Source organism: Pongo abelii, chromosome 18, assembly GCF_028885655.2.
Source record: "Pongo abelii isolate AG06213 chromosome 18, NHGRI_mPonAbe1-v2.0_pri, whole genome shotgun sequence".
Lineage (NCBI taxonomy): Eukaryota > Metazoa > Chordata > Mammalia > Primates > Hominidae > Pongo > Pongo abelii.
The window spans coordinates 58782178-58805800 of record NC_072003.2 but is presented as its reverse complement, the minus strand read 5'-3'; the positions used below and the strand labels follow the sequence as shown (position 1 = coordinate 58805800).

Here is a 23623-nt window from a genome sequence, read left to right as displayed (position 1 = left end):
ACCATGAATAATTAATGCCAAGGACTGCAACAAAAGCCATCACAGCTTGCTTTACTGAGACTTTCCCTCAGAAGATAGGCGTTACTGATTTTCAAAAGAGAGCTTTGGAATTGGGAGCCCAAAAGCAGTAAGTGAAGCAATTTATATAAGAAGTCTACACATGAATAAATAATAACAGAATGAATGAGTCACCTTGCTAAAGAAATACTTCATGGCAGGGGTTGAAATAATGGTATATTGAATATATTTTCAATAACTGGCCTTTCACCTACAACAACTCAAATGTGTTGAGTGGTCATAGAGCCAAAATGAGGCTGCAATTAGAAAGACATTGGAGAGGAAATTTTGCACCAGAGAGAAGGTGAATGCTGACCTGGCATCCATCCGTTGGTTTGAGTTAGATTCCTATAGAGGTGATAATTGGGTCTGCCTCAGGAATATTAATTCTATCTCCTCTTTGTTCACAGTACTTAGGTACTTTCAAAGATAATTCATTTTCCATAGTGGGGTAAGGGTGGGAGAAGAGAAGTATAGTGGATAAAACCCATGAGCTTTAGTTAGGATTTTGCAACTGTAATCTATGATATGACGATTATATTGGTTAGATCAGTTACCAAATTTATTGGGCCCACATAGCTTTAAAGGTCCACCTGCCTAGACAAGAGGTTTAAGATAAATTCATTCTTAATGAAATTCCAAGTTACAACAAGAAAACAAACATCTGAATCAAATATATGCTTGTTTGTACTTTACAACCACATGACTATCCTTTCATTCATTACATTAAGCCTCTAAAACAAAGAAGTCTCTATGCACAAGTTCAAACTAAATTATTATTCTAAATTAGGAAATAGCTAAATAAGCATAATAACAATTTGTAGCAATTACTCCATGTCAGCCAAGGTTATAAGCCAGAATTCAGCATTTTTTTTTTTCTGTAAAGATCCACATAATAAATAGTTTAGTCTTTGCAGCCTATAGAGTGTCTGTCACAACTACTTAACTCTGCCTTTGTAGAGTGAAGTAGTCATAAACAGTGCATTAACAAATGAGCACAATTGCATTATTTATGAACACTAAGTGTATGGACATTAAATTTCATAGAATATTTCAGGTATTGCAAAGTACTGTACTTCTTTTTAATTTTTTCAACCTTTAAAAGATGTAAAAGCTATTCGTAGTCCCTCGACTCTACAAAAACAAGTGGTAGGCCAAATTTGGCCCACAAACTAGTTCACCAACCATTTTGGTAATTGTGTGTATACATATACACACATGTATACACACATGACATTTAATCATCACAAACCTACAAGGAGATCCTGTTATTATCCCCACTCAGAGGATGAGAAAATTGTGTACAAAAATATTCAGTAACTTGTTTAGTCATACAGCAAATTAGTGAAAGAAAAGTATTTGAACTGGCTTTAGAGTTATGTCCTTAAAAAGTCTTCTAGGCTAGCATAGCTCTTCCTTGAAATGTACAGGCAGCACTGTATTTCTTTCACTTGTAAAACATGTTGGAAATATTTTACACTCACGTGGTGTTTTCTGGTGCTTGGCATCTGTGAGTAACCGGAGCTAAGACTTAAGTTCCTTTTAAAACCTTGTCTGTACTTTGCCTTCAATTCTGGTCAACGCTACCACCACCTGAAATAATGGGCACCCAAAAATATTAATTGAATTAAAAACATTGTGCATGAGAAAGTACGTTGGGTAGAATTGCAGCCCACAAGAAGCTTATGCCAATTTCTTGATTAGCTTTACCCCAAACTAAACAAAATAAAGAATGTAGCTCTACAAGAGTGAAAAACAGACCCACCCAATGTTCTTTCATTTTAACATCTGTGAGAATGCCAGGGACAATTACGCTTCTTCCTTATGTAATCAATTACAGATTTGGATATTTGATTCAACTAATTGTCCATTTCAGAGTTGATCATCATTTTGGAAGATTGCATCTATTTCTTAGTGATATTATCGAACATGAGAAGTACAAATACATTAAGAAAATTAAATCCAGAATGGTTATGCAATCTAAATGGTATTCAAACAAGTCTTTTACTTTTTCACAAGCTGCAAATTGCCTCACTTATAAAACTAATTATCTGTCACCTCACTGGCTGGTACAAGAACATACAGAATTAAATATAAGACGGGCACCATTCACAATAATGGCTGTGAGCTTGGCCTTTCACATTTCTAGCGAGACCAGGGCTACTGGGATTCAGAAAGGGAATAGTCAAGACTGTTGAACACATCACCTGATGGCATGAAGACAAGTCAGTAAGAATAGGTGGAAGCCAAGCGTGGTGGCTCATGCCTGTAATCCCATTTTGGGAGGCTGGGGTGAGAGTATTGCTTAAGGCCAGGAGTTTGAAACCAGCCCGGTCAACATAGCAGGATTCCATCTCTACAAAAAATACACAATATTTTGAAAAATTAGCCAGTCATGGTGGCACATGCCTAGCTGTTCAGGGTGCTGAGGTGGGAGGATTCCTTGAGCCCAGGAGTTCAAGGCTGCAGTGAGCTGTGACTGTGCCACTGCCCTCCAGCTTGAGCAATAAAGCAGACCCTGTCTCAAAATAAGAAAAGAAAGAAAAAAGGTGGAATAATTGATTTTTTATAACATCTCAAAGACTTACTCCAATATCTTCCAGCCCTTTCTGAGACTGGCCTAATTTTTGTGCTTTTGATATAAACCCTTTTCTTCCTGTTCTACACGCAGTGCACATGCGGAACAGCTGGTCACCCTCCTCATTACAATTTCCCTCAAATAGATGATGGCAGTAATTAAGTTACATTTCTACTGTGCTCTCCAGACTCACTAATTCAAGATACTAAATTGTAACATAAAATTCTTATGAAATTACCTCATTTCTAATTTTAGCAAACTAAATCATTAGCTACATTAAAACCTGGATTTCCCTCCTTAAAATGGAATATCTGCTTAGTAGAAACTTTCTCTCCTATGTATAGCAGCCCCAGAGGTGACATTGGAATCAAATATTCATTCACTCTTTCAGAAAATACTGTTGACATAAGTATCTTTTGTGTGGCAGGCTGTGTGCTACACACTGGGAATGTAACAGAGAAAGCACAGAAATAGACCCTGCTGCCATGAAGCTTGCATTTTGGTGGAAGAGAAAGGAAAGAAAAAGTAGATAACTGCCTATTGTTATAGATGCTATTAAGTAAGTAATCAAGAGACCAAGAAAAAGAGAGAAGAATGATCCAGAGGAAGAGGGGTACAAAATTTCAGTTCTGCTATTCACTCACTTGGTTAAGTTATCTAATTTCTCTAAGCTTTTGTGTCCTCATCTGTAAAATTGACAGACTATCATCTACTGCACAGAGTTGGTTTGTGAAATAATTTGAGAAAGTAACTTTAGAAGAACTTAGGGCAGGGCCAAGGACTTTATAAAAACTCATTAATAATAATGATGATGATTACAGTAGCTATCATTTATTATTGCTATTTTCAACAGAGAGACAAAAGTCAGAGTGACCATTTTGGTCACCAAGAATATAATCTGCAGTCATATGCTGGAAAAAAAAAAAATCCGACTGGGTGCAGTGGCCCACGCTTGTAATCCCAGCACTTTGGGAGGCCGAGGCGAGCGGATCACGAGGTCAGGAGATCGAGACCACGGTGAAACCCCGTCTCTACTAAAAATACAAAAAATTAGCCAGGCGTGGTGGCGGGCGCCTGTAGTCCCAGCTACTCGGAGAGGCTGAGGCAGGAGAATGGCGTGAACCTGGGAGGCGGAGCTTGCAGTGAGCCGAGATGGTGCCACTGCACTCCAGCCTGGGTGACAGAGCCAGGCTCCGTCTCAAAAAAAAAAAAAAAAAGAAAGAAAAAAAAACCTACCATCCAACTCAACAACCCCATTACTGGGTAAATACCCAAAGGAATGTAAATCATTCTGTCATAAAGACACACGCACACATAAGTTCATTGCATCATTACTCGCAATAGCAAAGACATGGAATCAACCGAAATGCCCATCAATGGTAGACTGGATAAAGAAAATGTGGCCCATCGAATATAATGCAGCCATAGAAAAGAACAAGGTCATGTCTTTTGCAGGAACATAGATGAAGCTGGGGGCCATTATCTTTAGCAAACTAACACAAGAACAGAAAACCGAATACCACATATTCTCACTTATAAGTGGGAGCTAAATGATGAGAACCCATGGACGTATAGAGGGGAACAACACACACTGGGGCGTATCAGAGGGTGAAGTGTGGGAGGCAGGAAACGATCAGGAAAATTAGCTAATGGGTACTAGGCTTAATACCTAGTTGACGAAATAGTCTGTACAACAAACCCCAGTGGCATGAATTTACCTATATAACAAACTTGCACTTTACCCCTGAACTTCAGTTATAAAAAAGAAAATTCAGAGCTTCATGTATAATTAAAACATGTACACATAAATTATTTCATTGATTTTTGTTATGCATCAGTTAAATTGATAAGTTATTGAACTAGTATATACAGGGTGGGTCAAATATTTTACAGATAGTTTCCATTCACTTAATATATTACAGAAAGACATTGTCAAGACTCTACTTTGTGCCTGACAAGGCACGCACAATCTCTACCCTTAAGCAATTTACCTTCTGTTGTACATAAAATCACCAATAAATGTGAAATAAAAGAAGAAAACAAGCCTGTATTTAGAAGACATCATTTCTCTTTTCAAAAGTATAATTTTACTATTGGCATAATGTGCAGCTTAATCTGCACGATCTCTAAAAGGACTTCCTAAAGTTAGTATTCTTAATTCTACGCTTCTGGGGCAGTAATCCATAAAATGAAACTAATGATAGGCACACAGATCTTTTCCTGGATATTTGCTTAAGGTTGCAGTTATTACCAGTAATAAAACCTTAACGAGATCTCAAGTTTCTACATAACAGTATATGTTGTACTTGCTCTTTTTTTCTTCCTAAATCATCGTCTCAAGGCCATGCTCATTTCTAGAGGAGAAGGATCTGAGTTGCAATATAAGTTCCAGTATTCACTGAATGTGTGACTTTGGGAAGACTGTTTCTTCACATAAAAAAAAGAGTCAACAAAACACCCACATTAAAACTCTGTTGTATGAAAGGAAACAAGACAATAATAAAAGACATGGCTTTTTATTGATAATGTCTTAATAAATTTTAGCCAATTATTATTCAAAGTTGTTTATTTATATTCTCCAAATATAAAATGTGTGGCAGGAGCAGTGATTCATGCCTGTAATCCCAGCCACTGGGAAGGCTGCGGTGGGAGGATCACTTGAGGCCAGGAGTTTAGACCAGCCTTGGTGAAAGAGTGAGACCTCCATATCTAAAAATAAAACAAAACCAAAGGATAAACAAACATAAAATGTGAATAGCAGTAAAAATGGCATGGATTTTGTACAATTAAAAGCTGATATCCATGGCGAGAGGAGACATTCAACATCATTAATAATAAAAACAAGCAGACGATATCCACAATAATTAAATCAGTTTCCCAAGTTATTGTCCACAAAGTACTAGCCTTAAATGTTTTGTTGGAAGCAAAATCAAGGCTGGTCTTTAACTTTGTATTCATAATACACGATAGTGCATTAAACTCATTGACCAATGGAATCCTAATACCAAGCAAAACTTGCAGAGATAGAAATATTTCAACAAGTTGGAGTCGTGGAGCTTTGACCAAAACATATTCATAGCTCTGTAGGGAATGTAGCAGTGATAGCGTAAGCATTCCTACATAGATTTATTTAGGGCTGTACATTTTAACAGTGAGCCCATAAAGGCATTAAAGTGCATTAAATATGTATCTTCACATGTTTAGATCCATTATGGTTTATCATCTCCAAATAAAATGTGAAAATTGCCTACTCCCTAAGTATAAATTAATAAGATGAGTGAAAGTGTTTCCAGAATATCAGCAGTATGCACACACTGATTCAGTACGAAAGCTGTTATGGATGTTCTCTTTTCTACAGTTGCTTTGAAAACTAATGCAAAAGAAAGCAACAAGCCTAATCAACAAGGAAAAATACAGTATCAGCCTCCCCAGTATCTTTAAGTTTATTATGTGGCAATTATTAAGGCTATAGTAGTGGGTGTTGCTTAAGATAATTAGTGGGAGTATAATTTAAATCACGAGTTCAGAAACAAAAGCAATGCATTATCAAATCTTGCTATTGTGGTTAGGGTAGCCTGAGGGTAAAATCCAGGGTCACTTTCCTTCTCAAGAGAGAAATTTCTAAGAGGAGAATAATCTCATATACTAGTCAAAAATAAAATATCAAAACTAGTCCTGTTGTGGCCAGACATGGTGGCTCACGCCCATCATCCCAGCACTTTGGGAGGCCGAGGCAGGTGGATTACTTGAAGTCAGGAGTTTGAGGCCAGTCTAGCCAATCTCGTCTCTACTAAAAACACGAAAAAAAATTAGCACGGTGTTGTGGCGCACACCTGTAATCCCAGCTACTTGGGAGGCTGAGGCAGGATAACCGCTTGAACCCAGGAAGTGGAGGTTGCGGTGAGCTGAGATCGCACCACTGCACTTCAACCTGGGTGACAGAATGAGACTCCCTCAAAAAACAAACAAACAAAAAACACTAATACTGTAAAATAAGAGAATAGAAAATAGAAGCTCAGTGTAGATAATTGTGGAAGTAAAACATAATTCCATATTTGCATTAACTTAAATTTCTTTATGACCCATTGCTTGTTGCATATCTTCTTGCTTGTACTATGAGTTGACTTAAAAGCACTTCCTGGCACTAAGCAGAAAAGATTACTAAACAAAGCCATAGCACCAGAAACATCAGATGCAGTCTAAGCTCTTTATGGGCTTTGAAAACTTTCTGGGCCGGGCACGGTGGCTCACGCCTGTAATCCCAGGACTTTGGGAGGCTGAGGCGGACAGATCACAATGTCAAGAGATCAAGACCATCCTGGCCAACATGGTGAAACCCCATCTCTATTAAAAATACAAAAATTAGCCAGGCATGGTGGCGGGCACCTGTAGTCCCAGCTACTCGGGAGGCTGAGGCAGGAGAATCGCTTGAACCTGGGAGGCAGAGGTTGCAGTGAACCGAGATGGTGCCACTGCACTCCAGCCTGGCGACAGGGCGAGACTCCAACTCAAAAAACAAAACAAACAAACAAAAAGGAAAACTCTGAATTGCAGACACTCACCCTCCTCTCCACTGTCTTTCACTCTTGAAGTTTCAGAGTTGATCTATATTTATCTATCAGTGTTCATTTATAAATCCAGATCGAGAGAAGTTATAAATAAAAAATACATAAAGTAGAAAAGGAAGAGAATATTCAACAGAAGGAAGAAAGTGGGATTTTATTTTACCTCCCAGCCACTTCAGTAATTGTCAGAAGATAATTAAATTTGTCCATTTTGCGAACAATTTAGATATAAACCTTGAAAACTAATTTCAGACTTTCATTTCGGGCAATGTAGCACATTAGATATGATAAGAAACTACCTCACTACACAATAGCTAAAGATACTAAATAATACATTTTAAAAAACTCTTTGCTGAAATAAAAAGAAGTCCCCAGAGTCCAAAAATAAAACAGCAACAGAAATCCAGAGGGGTAAGCCAAGGTTTTAATAATCACATCAAGTGCACAAAAGGCATTCCCCAAATCCACATAACAAGGAGAGTGAATCATAAATCTCCCACATAATGCCGAGTCCCCCATGGTACCAAACCTTCTGTGCATCTGTAAACTAGGAAAAAAAAATATATTGCTCCACAAGGGGACCTGGAGGAAAATCGTCTTAACTCTAACTGTAAGTACAGGAGAAAAACAAAGTGTCCCATGAGGAATCATAATTATTCACTGGCTATCATTTGCCTTCAGACCCAAATTCAAGTCAAGAATTTAGTTTAAAGGATTTAGGTTGATAATACTCCCAGATATCTGGAAGAGGGAACTCAAATAATCACTGGAAGCATACACTAATTATCTAAAACTCAAGAACCACCTACCAATAAAGTTCTAATAAATATTAGAATTAAAATAATAAAATAAGGTAGATAGAAGGATCCATGAGCACCAGTCCAGAAGTAACAGTTATATGCAGAATATATTTAAGGAACAAAAATTATAAATTAAAAATATGAGGGTGGATAAGAGACAATAAAGATGAATCATTCAATGAATCATTCAAATTGAAAAAATATACTTTATGATTCATATACAAACATACATACGACATATGTCGTAAAGACACATACTGAGTGGAAATTCTGAATAGCAGAACAGGGAAATTCCATTGATTAGAAGACAGAATTATGGAAAATACCCAGAATAAACCACAAAGAGGCCAAAAGATGGGATATCTGAAAGAAAATCTGAGACAGATAAGACAATGAGAAGTTGTCATTCCAAATTCTAGAAGTTGGAAATCAAGATAATGTAAGAAGCAATAGCGAAAAAAATATTATTGAGAATTTCCTCAAACTGATAAAAGACAACTTCAGATTTTAAGGTAATATTTACTCTTAAGCAAGGTAAATAAAAGGAAATCCACTAGAGAAAAAGACAGTTGATCATTTTTTAAAGACATTGGATTGAAAGTTGCATGGAGCAGTATCATATAGAGGGAAACTATCATTTAAGAATCACAGTGATCTAGTGAGGTTCATAATCACGCAGAGAGAGAGAGAGAGAGAGAGAAACTCAGAGTTTACCTCCAACAGATCCTTACAAAGGAAGATATTTTAAAATAAACTTTAGGAAAAAGAAACATTATTCCAAGAGAAAGAGCTGAGATTCAAAAATGAGTGAGCAAATAAATTTGTAAACACAACAGAGAGAATAAAAATAACCAATGATAGTATTAAATTATAATGGTAAGTGTACTATGGTAAGTGTTAAAAAAAGAAAGATAAACTGAAATGCTGGATAACATCTAAGTCAACAGATAAATGATCAGAGTTAATGTATCTAAATTCTTTTATTTAAAAAAGAATAAAGAAATGAATGAAAGTTAGAATTTATAACTAAAAAGAAGTAAATTACATTATCTACTAATGCGAGAGAAATGCAATGTGTCACTTCCAAGGCACTCCTGGGAGGTAAGATGAAGGGAGAGTTGAATAAGGAAAAAGAAAATCAAGCAATTTACCCAAAAGAATACTATACAAAAGAAAAGATTTCTTAAAACTTATAAGAAAAAATGAAAACCACAACATAAAATTGAAGAGATATATACCTTCAATACATATTGAAATTGGCTAGAATCCAGTATTATTAGGTTGATGCAAAATCTTAGTATTTTGTACTGTTTTAACTTGGTACTTTTGCACCAAGTTATTAAAATAAAGACTAACAGACTACATCAAAGTAAACAAATGCCTATGTTTTTAAATAAAATTATATTCAAATTATAAGAAAATATAAAGAGAAAATTGAAAGCAAAAGGACAGGAGAGAAGAAAGCATTAAAAAACAAATAGCAAAATCACATAATAGAAAATTTAAAATAAAAATGCTTGACTTGCTATATAGACAAAATAACACAAAAATCATTACTAGAAACAAAGAACATTCTTCTAATTTATATTTTCATTTATTGTGTATACCTAATGCACAAGAAAATTAATAACTCTCCTAGAGATTCAAATAATATAAAGCTAAGGGAGTAAATCCAGTGGATATATATGGAATATTATAGGCAATAATTTCCAAATATATTTTCAAATAAAGCAAACATGAAATATTTGTTTTAGAATATTTATGGTCAAATTAAATCTCTAAACAAATTTCAAAACAGCAGTATCACACAGATCCCTTTAAACAACAAAAGTATTAAATTAGAAGCCAACAGCAAGAATATAATTAATATTCATGCATATAAAGATGTAAAGATTTTTTTTTCTATGTGCATATGTGTATACATGGAGAAATCCTAAACGTTTTAGAGTTTATAAACACATTTCTAAATGACTAATAGGTCTAATAAAAATAGTTGACATCAATGATAAAAATTATAATGATTAAAATAAATAAAATTATTATATTTAAAAGTAGGATGCAGTTAAAGTATCAATAAAAAAGAACATAATATAGGCAAAATTACTCATTAGACAATAAGGGAGGCTGAATGTGCAGGTTTCAACTGGAGAATTTAGAAAAAACAGAGAAAACAGATTAATCCCAAAGAAAAAATCATAAGAAACACATATGAGTAGAAATTACTAGAATACACATTTTAAAAGATATAATAATGATACAAAAACATTGGTTTATTTGAAAAACAAACTTCTCATGACTGATAAAGAAAAGTGTGAGAAAGCATACATAAAGAACATTAAGAATATGAAAAAAGAATAATGAGCAGGCATCCTACTGCAGCAAAGACTTAAAAGAATATTATGAACAATTGGATACCGACAAATTTTAAAACTTAGGTTTAAATAGATAAAATCTATATGGATCAAATAAACATAAAAGCAGAAAATTGTCCCATAAATTTTGCAGAAATTGAATCGGTAGTATAAATATGTCTATAAGGAATATGACAGACCCAGGCATTTGTACAGGTAGGCTCTACTTACATTCAAAAATTAGATCATTCCAATCATACATAAATACTCCCGGAAAGCAGCAAAAAGAAAAACAGACTCTCTACTTATTTATTGATGCTTTTTTTGACCAAGACACCAAAACCTGACAGAGACAGTATGAGAAATGAAAAGTGTAAGCCAATCTCTCATTAATATTAACAAAAAAATCTTAGACAAATATTAGCAAACTGAACACAGCAATGTAAAATTTATGTATAATAATTATATATTCATACCACACTGGATTTGTCTTAGAAATGTAAGTTTGGTTTAACATTAGAAGGCAGATTTATCATTATGTACTTCATCAACTTAAAGAGATTTTTTAATAGAATTATTTTCATAGATAAAAAACCCAAAATAATCTTTGATAAGGGCAACCCACCCTAAATTTCCACCTTCCCTTTACACTGAAATAAAAGCCTAGACTCTCCTGACCCAATGAAGTCTAAACTGCTCTTTCTTTCACTAGAAAAGAGAACAGTGTAGGTCTTCTAAAACTCACTCTAATTATTCTGTATTCAAAATAAATAATATATTAAGATCATCAATCGCTCTTACCCAAACACCAATACACGCTGGACACTTATTGAAGGGGGCGCCCTACTCAGTGATGTGAGCTTCAACGGTCCAGTATCTTCTATAAAACAAAATGAACTCAAACTTGCACAATTAGGAGAGATGGGGTGGGCTCCAGTTTGAATGAAAACAAAGTCAAGACATGCCATTCCTATTTCCGTGACTTCCTTCGCTGCATAGACCCAGCCCATAATGCTCTCTCTTAACACCATTTTCACCAATAGTGCTACAACTCTTCTGCCATGACGTCATGTCAGGTAAATTGGGTAAAATCACATAATAGGAATTTAGAGATAGTGGTGATAACTCTAGGCTGGATTGATCAGGAAAAGTTCACATTGGAAATAAATAGACTTTATTTTGTCTTCTATCTTAGTTCATTGTATATCTATCTTCTACTTACGAAGATTGGGAGATATTCAGAGGATAAGGATCATCTTATCTATCTTTGTATCAACTGTACTTACTGGCTTATACAGTGCCTTAATTATAATTTTATATATATATATATATTTTTTTTTTTTTAGACGGAATCTCGCTCTGTCACCCAGGCTGGAGTGCAGTGACGCGATCCCGGCTCACTGCAAGCTCCGCCTCCCGGGTTCACACCATTCTCCTGCCTCAGCCTCCTGAGTAACTGGGACTACAGGCACCCGCCAACACGCCTGGCTAATTTTTAGTATTTTTAGCAGAGACGGGGTTTCACCGTGTTAGCCAGGATGGTCTCGATCTGCTGACCTCGTGATCCGCCCGTCTTGGCCTCCCAAAGTGCTAGGATTACAGGCGTGAGCCACCGTGCCTGGCTAATTATAATAGTATATATTTTATTTTTGGTCAATAGTATTTGATTTGATGATTAAACCACATTAAAATAGCAATTAGTATTGACTCAGGTAATCTCATATTGCATGGCTGCTTCATAGAAGACAGAAAAATATGGGAGAGCATTCGTGAAAATTGTGATGCTTTGAAGGGAGGAGAGGATGTGATTAGGCAGAAGAGAGATGAATCATTTCCTGGAAAACAGAGCCTATGGGGGGCTACCTCTGTTTGGGTGAGGATGCATGTGTCACTGACACTGTTGGTGTCCTTCCCTGTATCTCCTCAGCACTTCTCATTCCCTTGCACGCTCATGTGCAGCTATGACTCTTCCCAAGAGGACTTTAGTCCTGGGAGTTTGCTCGTCTCACAAATGCAGAGCAGGCCCAAGGCCTGAGGTTAATGCCCCTGGGGACTAGCCCTCCATCAATGGCTGATATAAGTTGCTGGACAAACAGTCCAACTCCTTGGTACCTCAGTCAGGATAATTCTGAAATGGATTTTCATCTGTCTCTCAAAATTTCTCCATGGAACTGAGCCTTGATTGTTCAAAGCAGTAGTTGGGTCAATAATGTGTTTTTATTGGTCCCGTTTCTTCCATACCTCACTGCTCTCCTTCCATAATCTGCTTCCCAGGGTCACCCCCAAGACAAATTACTTGCACTCATCCCCTTATCTCAGTGTCTAATTCTAGGGCAACTAAATCTAAGATTATTCTTTTTTCCACGGTGTTTGTATATAAAAACACATCTTTGAAATCCAGATGGGGTTCCTGGGTAAAAACCATATAATGAGAATTTAAAATTGTTTTAAAAGTGTAAGCTCTAAAAGGAATTTGCAGCCCATTCAGAAAGACGTGGGCTATGTGCTCTGTGCAGTTTTCCCTTGGCTTAGTCTACTCTGGGGAGTCAAAATCTTGACTTATAGTTGGTAGGAACTAAATGACTATCTGAGTGTGTGTGTACGTGCAGGCACACGGGTTTACTCCTCGAGGTCTTTAACTGGAGGCTACTTTAATAACACCCTACTTAAAAATAGACACAAAGTAAAGTGCATTATACTTATTTATATGCAATAAACTCTATGATGAAGACAATGGATTCCCATAAAATTTTCAAATTCAGCTAATAATAAAGTCACTTTTTGTTCTATATGCATTTGCTCCCTATATAGACCTTACATGTTAGTAAGAGCACAGCCTTCTGAATCTGAAAGACCTGGATTCAAGACATGTTATTTACTCACTGAGTGAGATTCTTCTTGTTGCTAATCCCCCTGTGTACAGTCACTTCATGTGAAAAATGAGGTGATTGTGAGCCTGAAAGGAGATGATGTACATAATATATTTATCATGATAGTTGCCTCATAGATTTCATTAGTCATTGATTTCTTCCTCCTCTTTCTCCTGACCTTTCTGCCCTCCTCCTCCTGTTCCTTTTCTTCTTCTCCTTTTTCTCTATTTCTTCTTTCCCTTGTGTCTTTTTTCTCTTCCTCCTTCTCTTAGTTTTCATTTTAATTTTTTATTATTAAATTAAATTTTTATTATTATACTTATTTTGTTGTTGCATAAGATGAATTCTTATTTTTGCTCCCTATAACAAATTTTGCCTCACAAAAAAAGTACTTTGCAAAATGACAGTTGAGCTGAGTGATTCTAGAGACTCCTTACTTTCCAAATCGAGACCTCCTTGTCTGTGTCCTTATTGGCATAATCAGGTTCTTCTGGTCTGTGAAGCAGCACTGTAATTCCATTACAGTCTCTCTTCTTTTGCAATGGAAGAAAAAAGATGCTCATTGTATGGAACATTACTGATAATAATATCATTGAGTTCTCATTGTTAGAGAAAGAGATCTGTAATCACTTATGCTTTACTCAATAAACTCTATACATTTTCTAAAACTACTAAGACTTTTTGTTTATTCTATGTATTGTCATTGATTAGCTGTATAACATCACTTAGGTTACCTACTTCTGGAGCCACAATTTCCTCATCTTAAAAAGTGGGAATAATAACAGCCATTACTGCAGAGGGCTATAAAGAGGACCAAGTGAAAGTGTTTCATACAGTGCCTGGCATATAACAAGCACTCAATAAATGGTAGTTCTCATTACATTAAAGTTACCTGGCTATTCAGGATAAGTTTAAATTATATTCAAATTAGAAGGCCAAGGTGTATTGAATATATCATAGGATAATTTCCAAGTAGAAAGATTACAATTTAAAAGTGGGTGCGTTGAAAAGCAAACCCTCAGTTCTTCAGACAATTTGCCATGTAAAAAGCTCAGCCTTTTAGCATTTCGAATAAATGATGTTTTATGGTCCACATGCACCTTAAAGTATACAGTGTACTATTTTGAGGGGTACACAATTCTCTGCTTCCAATCTTCCTCCTGATCACGCCCTCCTCACAGGTTTTGAAGCCTCTCTAATCATAGATTTTCTCTTCAATCCATTAGCTATCTATCCTATCTCCTAGAAAAATTAGTCCTGAATATACATAGGACATGGAGAGGCAATAGCATTCCCTATGCCATACTTTTTTTGTTTGCCTTTTTCAAAAAGTCGTAATTTGGTTAACAAGGTTTTTGGAAAATGTGTTACCTGCTAACTAAATAAATTCAGAAAAGGAATAAAATTTCTATCAGTATAAAACCTAAAGAAGTAATCTTGGAGTTGGCTTTCTCCCATCATCCACATACATACCATTAATAAGTGCTATTACCTCCACCGTTATACTGAACAGAATTCTTTCCATCTTTATTCTGCTATAATTTACCTTCTTTCACAAGACTACCACAGTAGTTCCTGTTTCCAGTCTTGCTACCTGCAGAGGGCTGTTATTAAAAAGCAAATCACTGTGGGTGGGAATGTAAACTAGTACAACCAGTATGGAAAAGAATGTGGAGATTCTTTAAAGAACTAAAAGTGGATCTACCATTTGATCTCACTCCTGGGTATCTACCCAGAGGAAAAGAGATCATTATACAAAAAAGATACCTGCACACACATTTTTATAGCAGCACAATTTGCAATTGCAAAAATATGGAACTAGCCCAAATGCCCATCAATCAACAAGCGAATAAAGAAAATGTGATCTATATATACTGTGGAATACTACTCAGCCATAAAAAGGAATGAAATAATGGCGTTCACAGAAACCTCATTGAAATTGGAGACAATTATTCTAAGTGAAGTAACTCAGGAATGGAAAACCAAACATCATATGTTCTCACTCATAAGTGGGAACTAAGCTATGAGGAAGCAAAGGTGTAAGGATGATACAATGGACTTTGGGGACTTGTAGAAAAGGGTGGGAGGAGTGTGAGGGATAGAAGACTACACACTGGGTACAGTGTACACTGCTCAGGTGATGAACGCACCAAAATTTCAGAAATTCATTGCTAAAGAACTTATTCATGTAACCAAACACCTCTTGTTCCCCAAAAACCTATTGAAATAAAAAAAACAACCTTCTCTGGGCTTCCCCAAATAATTTTTTTTTAAAAAAGCAAATCATATTTGCTTACCGCCCTGCATAAAATCCTTCAATAACCTAAAGATAAAAGTAGAACCAAACATTTGCTATATGATAGTACACTTCACTCTTTGGCTCTACTTACATATCTCTCCTTATCAGGTAATGATCACTCATGATGTTCCTGACACAGTGGTATTTCTGCTCCTTGAACTTACCAAGCCCAGCTCTGTCTTAAAGTCTTTGCACTAGGCTCTATGCTCTAGGATGTTCTCTCTGTCTAGACCAGCACATGACTGGACTGATCCTGCGTGTCTCAGCCAAAATGTGATGTGACCTTCTCGAAGTGAACTCCCATGACCACAATGTCAGCATAGCCCTCTCCATTCTTGTCATTTCCCATCACATCACAGCCATTCCCATTTGATAGATATTTGTCCTGTGTCTACTACTTACTTGCCAGGCAGTATTTGGGAAATATGGAATCTATTATTGAATTTAACAGAAAAAAGCCCTGCCTTCCTGGAAAGTATATTATAGTAAACTACGAACAACTATCTGAAATAAACTTTATTTGGTTAATTGTCCCCCTCACCCAGATTGGGGAGACCTAGAAAGCAAGAACTTTGCATGTTGTGTTCATCTTTTTTAGTTCTAAGCAAGCACTATGGGTAAAAGTAGAGTGCCAAAAAAAGGACTTAATTAATGAATAATATTGTATCACATTTTTGGCATTCTAGCTTAGCTCTAGTCAGCTTGTAAAGTAAATGTATATAGAGAAATTCTAAATAAGACAAAATAAATATGGAAAAACTTAACAGGCATCTCCTTAAATCATTTTCATTCCCTGATTATTAATATAATCACTTACAAAAGCATTAAAAAGAGATTTGAATGTAGCTTCTAAAGAAAATTTATTCTATCAATTAAGAACACTTGAAAGCAAAAGCTAATGAGATGTTGTGAAGTCTGGGGTTCTGAAGGCCACTTAAAGAAAACATTTTTTTATGGACTTATAACTCTTCAGAGCCAGCTCTGGCTGGAGCAGCTCTCAGGAGCACTTATTCTTTCCCATAAGTCAGAGAGTGATGCTTCTTTGTCAAAGAGAGTACCAAAAGGGCATTTTTGTTCCCCTGTGAATTTGATGGGAAGTTAACACAGATTGACGATAGGTCATCTGAAAATGCTTGTCTCTTTTATTTTCAATTTTGCTGGGTGAAAATTGCCCATATTTTGTCTGTTTAGCTCATGTTCCATGGCATTTTGAGTACCTGAAAAATATCTTTGAAGCAGTTATTGTTTAAAAAACTATAATTTCATCATTTTTCAAAATTGTATTATGCAAATACTTTAGAGGTATCAACCATAAATCCACTGTTACAATTCAGTTTAGTAGTGTACCCAGCAATAATCAATTAGGTCGGGGACTAATTATGTAATTATAATTTATGGCTATGGTTAGAATTTTTCTTTTTAAAATAAGATTATGTTTTAAATATTTATATCAAAGAAATATGCCTCGTATGATCTTCACAAAAGTATTTGATCTATAACTCATAAAAGAACTATAAAATTTGTAAGAAACTCCTATTTTATCTTTTTATTATCATTGTTTTCAGTGTTATCATACTGGAAAAAATATTATGGGCAGTATACATATTTTTCCTCAAAGGGATATTCAAAAATAAATAAATAAAGCAAAAAAGAAATTTCTAGTCATGATTGTTTCTCCCTCTTTTTTTAAGTTTTAGAAAGCTGTAATTTGGAAGAAATGCTGGAATCTTATTTTACATATAGTCTCTTCCTGAAGTTCTAGAGTTTTGCTATCAATGAAACTCTGGGAAAAAAAAACAGGATGTCAATAGGATGGTGTAAAAGAAAGTCTCAGCTCTTGTTTCCCACAGAAAAAACCATTTAGCAATGACACATAGACCAAAATACCTTTGTGAGAATTCTAGAATCCAGGTAAGAAGCTGAAGTACCCTAGGCAAGCAAAAAGACAAGAATATATTTAAATATTTAAATATATTTTAATATATTTAAATTATACATTATAAATAAATATATTATTATAAATAAATTGTTAAGAAGAGCAATTTCACTTTATTTTAATTTTGTTTGTCTGTTTATTTGTTTGTTTATTTGTTTTGATAGAGTATCCCTCTGTCGCCGAGGCTGGAGTGCCATCTCAGCTCACTGCAACCTCCGCTTCCTGGGTTCAAGCAATTCTCTTGCCTCAGACTCCCATGTAGCTGGGATTACAGGCACACACCACCAAGCCCAGCTAATATATATATTTTTTTTGTATTTTTAAAAGAAATGAGGTTTCACCATGTTGGCCAGGCTGGTCTCAAATTCCCAATCTTCTGTGATCCTCCAGCCTTGGCCTCCCAAAGTGCTAAGATTATAGATGTGAGCCACCATGCCCAGCAAGCAATTTCATTTTGACCAGGTTAGCCCTTCCCTCCAGCCAGCAAATCTCAGTGCTGGTAGAGAATGTCCTGACTGGTAACTTCTCCCTTGAGGGAAAAAAGAAAGGTAGCAAGTATATCCAACATTCCAGCTTTTTTGAGGTCTGCCCAAGGAATTGGTTTCTGTCTTACCTGATTTTGGGGTACTGACAGAGAGCCAGCATACTTCAGATATCTGGTGGCCACTAGAATAAGGAAGAGCAAGGAGGCATGCTGCTATAGAACTAAAGAAACAAATAACTTGCAGTGTTGCATAGACACCAGAGAAAGCAAGAAATTATGAGTTCCTGAAAAGGAAAAAAAAACAGGAAGCCTCTCTAATTGAGAAATTGCACACACAGGCCCAGAGAAGTCATATCATCCTCCTATAAAACAAAAGGCTTCAGAGGCCCCAAGAATTTTTTAGCCAGGCTGGGTGATGAGGGTCTTCCCTGCACAAAGCTAGTCTGTAAAGACTGCAGAGTTTGCTGAATTTTATATTAAAATTCACACATAATATAAAATAAATTAAAAATATATTTTTAATATAAAAATACAAAGTTACAAAACACCTGAAGAAACAGTGAAACATGGTCCAAAGGAGGAAAAAACAAATCTCCAGAAATCAATCCCAAAGAAATAGAGATAAGTGAATACCCTGAGAAATATTTCAAAATAAGCACTATAGAGTATTTTATGAGCTCAAGAAAATGATACATGAACAAAATGAGAATATTAACAAAGAGATAGAAAATATTAAAAAAGGACAAAACAAATTTTGGAGCTGAAGAATACAATTACTATATGCAAAAATTCACTACAGGAATTCAACAGAAGACTTAATCAAACAGAAGAAAGAATCAGCCAACTCAAAGGCAAGCAATTGGAAATAATCCAGTCAGAGGAACAAAAAAAGAATAAAAAATTGAAATTCTAACGGACTTAGAGTACACCATTAAGCAAACCAAATATATATTGTGGGAATCCAAGGAGAGGAAGGAAAAGAGAAGAGGGCAGAAAGCTTATTTAAAGAAATAATGGATGGCCCTGGCTGAGTGGGTCATGCCTGTAATCCCAGCACTTCGGGAGGCAGATTGCTTGAGCCCAGGAGTTTGAAACCAGCCTGGGCAACAATGTCAAAACCCCATCTCTACAAAATGTACACATATTAGTTTGGCGTGGTGACAGGTGCTTATAGTCTGAAAGGTGGAAGCTGCAGTGAGCTGTGATTGCACCACTGCACTCCTGCCTTGGCAACAGAGTGAGATCCTGTCTCAAAATAAAATAAAATTTAAAAAAGAAAGAAAGAAAAAGGGAAAAGAAATAATAGCTAAAAACTTCTTATATCTGGGGAAGAAAATGAACATCAAGATTCAAGAAGCCCAAAAGCCTTCAGCTAGAATGAATCCAAAAAAATTCACAATGGGATACATTATAATCAAATTGTAAAAAATAAAAGACAAATATAGAATTTTGAAAAAGCAAGAGAGAAGCAACTCATCACATACAAGGGAACACTCATAAGACTACCAGTGGATTACTCTGTATAAATCTTACAGGCCAGAAGGGAATGGGATAACATACTCAAAGTGCTAAAAGAACAACAAAAACAAACAAACAAAAAACTGCTTACTAATGAAGAATATCATATCCAACAAAACTATCCTTCATAAATGAAAGAAAACAAAGACTTCCAGATAAACAAAAGATGAAGGAGTTCATCACCAATGAACCTGCCTTACAAGAAATGCTAAAGGGAGTCCTTCAAGTTGAAACAAAAGGATTTTAAACAGCAACACAAAAGCATATAAAAGTATAAAACTCGCTGATAAAGGTAAACATAAAAACAAATGCAGATTAATATAATACTCTTAACAGTGGTGTACAAATCACCTTTAATTGTAATATAGAAGCTAAAGGACAAAAGTATAAAAAATAATTATAATTATAAAATATGATAAATTCACAATATAAACATATGTAATTCATATATGTAATTGAAGTTAAATTCTTATCAGCTTAACATAAATTGTTATAACTGCAACATGCTTTATGTAAGTCTCACAGTAACTACAAAGAAAACACGTATAGAAGATGCACAAAATAAAGTCAGAAAGAAATATTAAAAAGAGCATGTCATTATTTCAAAAAATCATTGAAGCACAAAAGGAGAGCAAGAGAGAAAAGGAGGAACTAAAGAACTATAAGACAAATAGAAAGCAATTAATAAAATAGTAACCATAACTCCTTCACTATCAATCATTATTTTTAGTGTAAATGCTTTAATCACCCCAATCAAAAGACACAGAATGGCTGAATGAATAATGTTAAAAATCCAAATATCTGCTTTCTATAGGAAACTTACTTTCTATTTAAGGACACATGCACACTGAAAGTGAAAGAATGAAAAATGATATTCCATGTAAAATGGTAACCAAAAGAGAGCATGCTTATATATGACAGAATAGATTTTAAGTAAAAAACTGAAGGTCAGTATATAGCAATAAAAAGATAAATTCACCAGGAAAATAGAACAATTATGAATATATATGCACCCAACATCAGAACATACAAATACATGAAGAAAACACTGATAGAACTAAAGGGAGAAGTAGACTGCAACACAATAATAGCAGAAGATTTTTGGTCTTCTACTTTTAGTAATAAATAGACTATCCAAACAGGAGGTCAATAAGTAAATAGAGGACTTTAACAATACTGCAGACCAAATGGACCTAGAAGATAAATACAGAACATTATACCCAACAGCAGTAGAATACACATTCTTCTGAAGCCACGCAAATATTCTCCAGGATAGACCACACATTAGGTCACAAACCAGTCTTAACAGATTTAAAAACATATTAAATTATAACAAGTATATGTTCTGACCACACTAAAATGAAACTAGAATTAATAATGGAACTATAAACGGAAAATTCACAAATATGTATAAACTAACAACATATTCTTAAACAACCAATCTGTCAAAGAAGAATTCAAAAGATATATTGGAAAATATATAGGCACAAAGAAAAACAAAACATAACTTATCAAAATGTATGTGATACAACACAGTACTAAGAGGGACTATTATAGGAATAAAGGCCCACAAAAAAAAAGAAAAAAGATCTCAAATAAACTAGCTTTACACCTCAAAAAACTAGGAAAAAAAGACAAACTAAGCCCAAAGTCAGCAGAAGGAAGATCATAATTGCCAATAAATGAGACAACCTAGAAGAAATGGGTACATTCCTAGAAATACAACTTACCAAGATTAAATAAAGAAGTCGAAACTGATCAGACCAATAACAAAAAAAGAGATCAAATCAGTAATCAAAAAACTCCAGACTAATTCATGGGTGAATACTACCAAACATTTAAAGAAAAATTATGCCAACTTTTTTTTTAACACTTCAAAAAAAATAATAAAAGAGGGAATACTTTTTTTCTATTTTTTTATTTTTTTATATTTTGAGACAGAGTCTTGCTCTGTCACCCAGGCTGGAATGCAGTGGTGGCACCATCTCAGCTCACTACAACCTCTGCCTCTGGGTTCATGTGATTCTCCTGCCTCAGCCGCCCAAGAAGCTGGGACTACAGGTGTGCACCACAATGCCCAGTGAATTTTTGTATTTTCAGTAGAAACGGGTTTTCACCATGTTGGTCAGGCTGGTCTAGAACTCCTGACGTCACGTGATCCACCCGCCGTGGCCTCCCAATGTGCTAGGATTACAGATGTGAGTCACCACACATGGTCTGAAGGGAGAAAACTTTCAAACTCATTTTGTGAGGTCAGCATCACCCTGATGTCACAATCAGACAAAGACAACACATGAAAAGGAAACTACAGGCCAATATCCTTGATGAACGTAGATGCAAAAATTCTCAACAAAATATTAGCAAAGCAAATTGAACAGGTACATTAAAAATGTCATATACCATGATCAAGTGGGATCTATCCCTGGATGCAAATCAACCAAAATGATACTCCACATTAAGAAAATGAAAGATCAAAATCACAAGATCATCTCAATAACTGCAGAAAAAGCATTTGACAAAATTCAACACCTTTTCACCACAAAAATTTTCAAACAATTAGGTATAGAAGGAACTTCCCTCAACGTAATAAAGGCCGTATATCAAAGGCCCACAGCTAATATACTCAGTGGTGAAAAACTGAAAATTTTCCCTTTAAGTTCTGAAACAAGGCAAGGATGAGCATTCTCACCACTTCTGGTCAACATAGTACTGGAAGTGCTAGCCAGCACAATAAGATAATAAAAATTATTAAGGGGCACCTAAATCAGAAAGGAAGAAGTAATATTACCTCTTCATATGACATTTCCTTATATGTAGAAAACCCTGAAGACACAACACGCAAAAAAAAATTAGAAAAAATAAAAGAATTTAGAAAAGTTGCAGGATAAAAAAAAAATCAACATATAAAAATTATTTACATTTCTACACACTATCAATGAACTATCTGCAAAGGAAATTAAGAAAATACCATTCACAGTACCATCAAGAAGAATAAAATACTTTGGAATAAATTTAACCAAGGAAGTGAAAAGGGCCAGGTGCAGTGGCTCATGCCTTTAATCCCAGCACTTTGGAGGCCAAGGCAGGTGGATCACCTGAAATCAGGAGTTCGAGACCAGCCTGGCCAACATGGTGAAACCCATCTCTACTAAAAAGACAAAAATTAAGTGGGCAAGGTGGTGCATGCCTGTAATCCCAGCTACTTGGGAGGCTGAGGCAGGAGAGCTGCTTAAACCCGGAAGGCGGAGGTTGCAGTGAGCGAAGATTGCACTACTGCACTACAGCCTGGGCGACAAAGCGAGACTCCAAAAAAAAAAAAAAAAAAAAGACGAAGAAGAAGTGAAAGACGTGAAGATTAAAAATCACAAAATATTGATGTAAAAAATTAAAGCAAACACAAATAAATGGAAAGATATCATGTATTCATGAACTAAAAAAATAGTATTTTTAAAAACATCATAGTGCTCAAAGTTATCTACATATTGAATGCAAACTCTATCAAAATCTGACTGGCATTTTTAAATGAATACAAAAATAGTCCTAGTATTCATATGGAAACTCTGAAAAGCCAAAGCAATTTTGAACAAGAAAAATAAAGCTGGAAGCATCATATGTCCTAGTTTCAAAACATATTACAACACTACAGTAATCAAAACATTATGATACTGGCATAAAGACAAGCATACAGACCAACGGAACAGAATGAAGGGCACAGAAATAAATCCACACATTTATGGTCAATTGATGTCTAACAATGATGCCAAAAATGAACAATTGGAAAAGAATAACATCTTCAAAAAATTGTGCTGGGGAACTGAATAACCACATGCCAAAGCATAAAATTGGACCCCTATCTTACACCATACATAAAAATCAATTCAAAATAGATTAAAAGCTTAAATATAAGACCTAAAAATATAAAGCTTCTAAAAGAAAACATAAAGGAAAAGTTTCTTGACATTGGCTTTCCCAGAGATTTCTTGGATATGACATTAAAAGTACAGACAACAAAGCCAAAAATAAACAAGTAGGATTACATCAAATTAACCAAACAGAGTAAAGAGATAAGCTATCAAGTGGGAGAAAATTTTTGCAGACTATATACCTGATAAGGGGTTAATAGTCAAAATATATAAAGAAGTTCTACAACTCAATAGCAAAAAAT

At 35.2% G+C, this 23623-nt stretch overlaps 1 long non-coding RNA gene across 1 annotated transcript; it reads right to left on the bottom strand.

Moving 5' to 3' along the window:
* Nucleotides 1-1541: 1541 nt before the first annotated feature.
* LOC129050821 (uncharacterized) lies at nucleotides 1542-21667 on the bottom strand. The gene is made up of 3 exons (XR_008514647.1): nucleotides 21576-21667; nucleotides 2265-2413; nucleotides 1542-1650 (listed from the first exon to the last, which is right to left on the bottom strand). It is a non-coding gene; the product is annotated as an uncharacterized LOC129050821 (long non-coding RNA).
* Between the last annotated feature and the right edge of the window lie 1956 nt (nucleotides 21668-23623).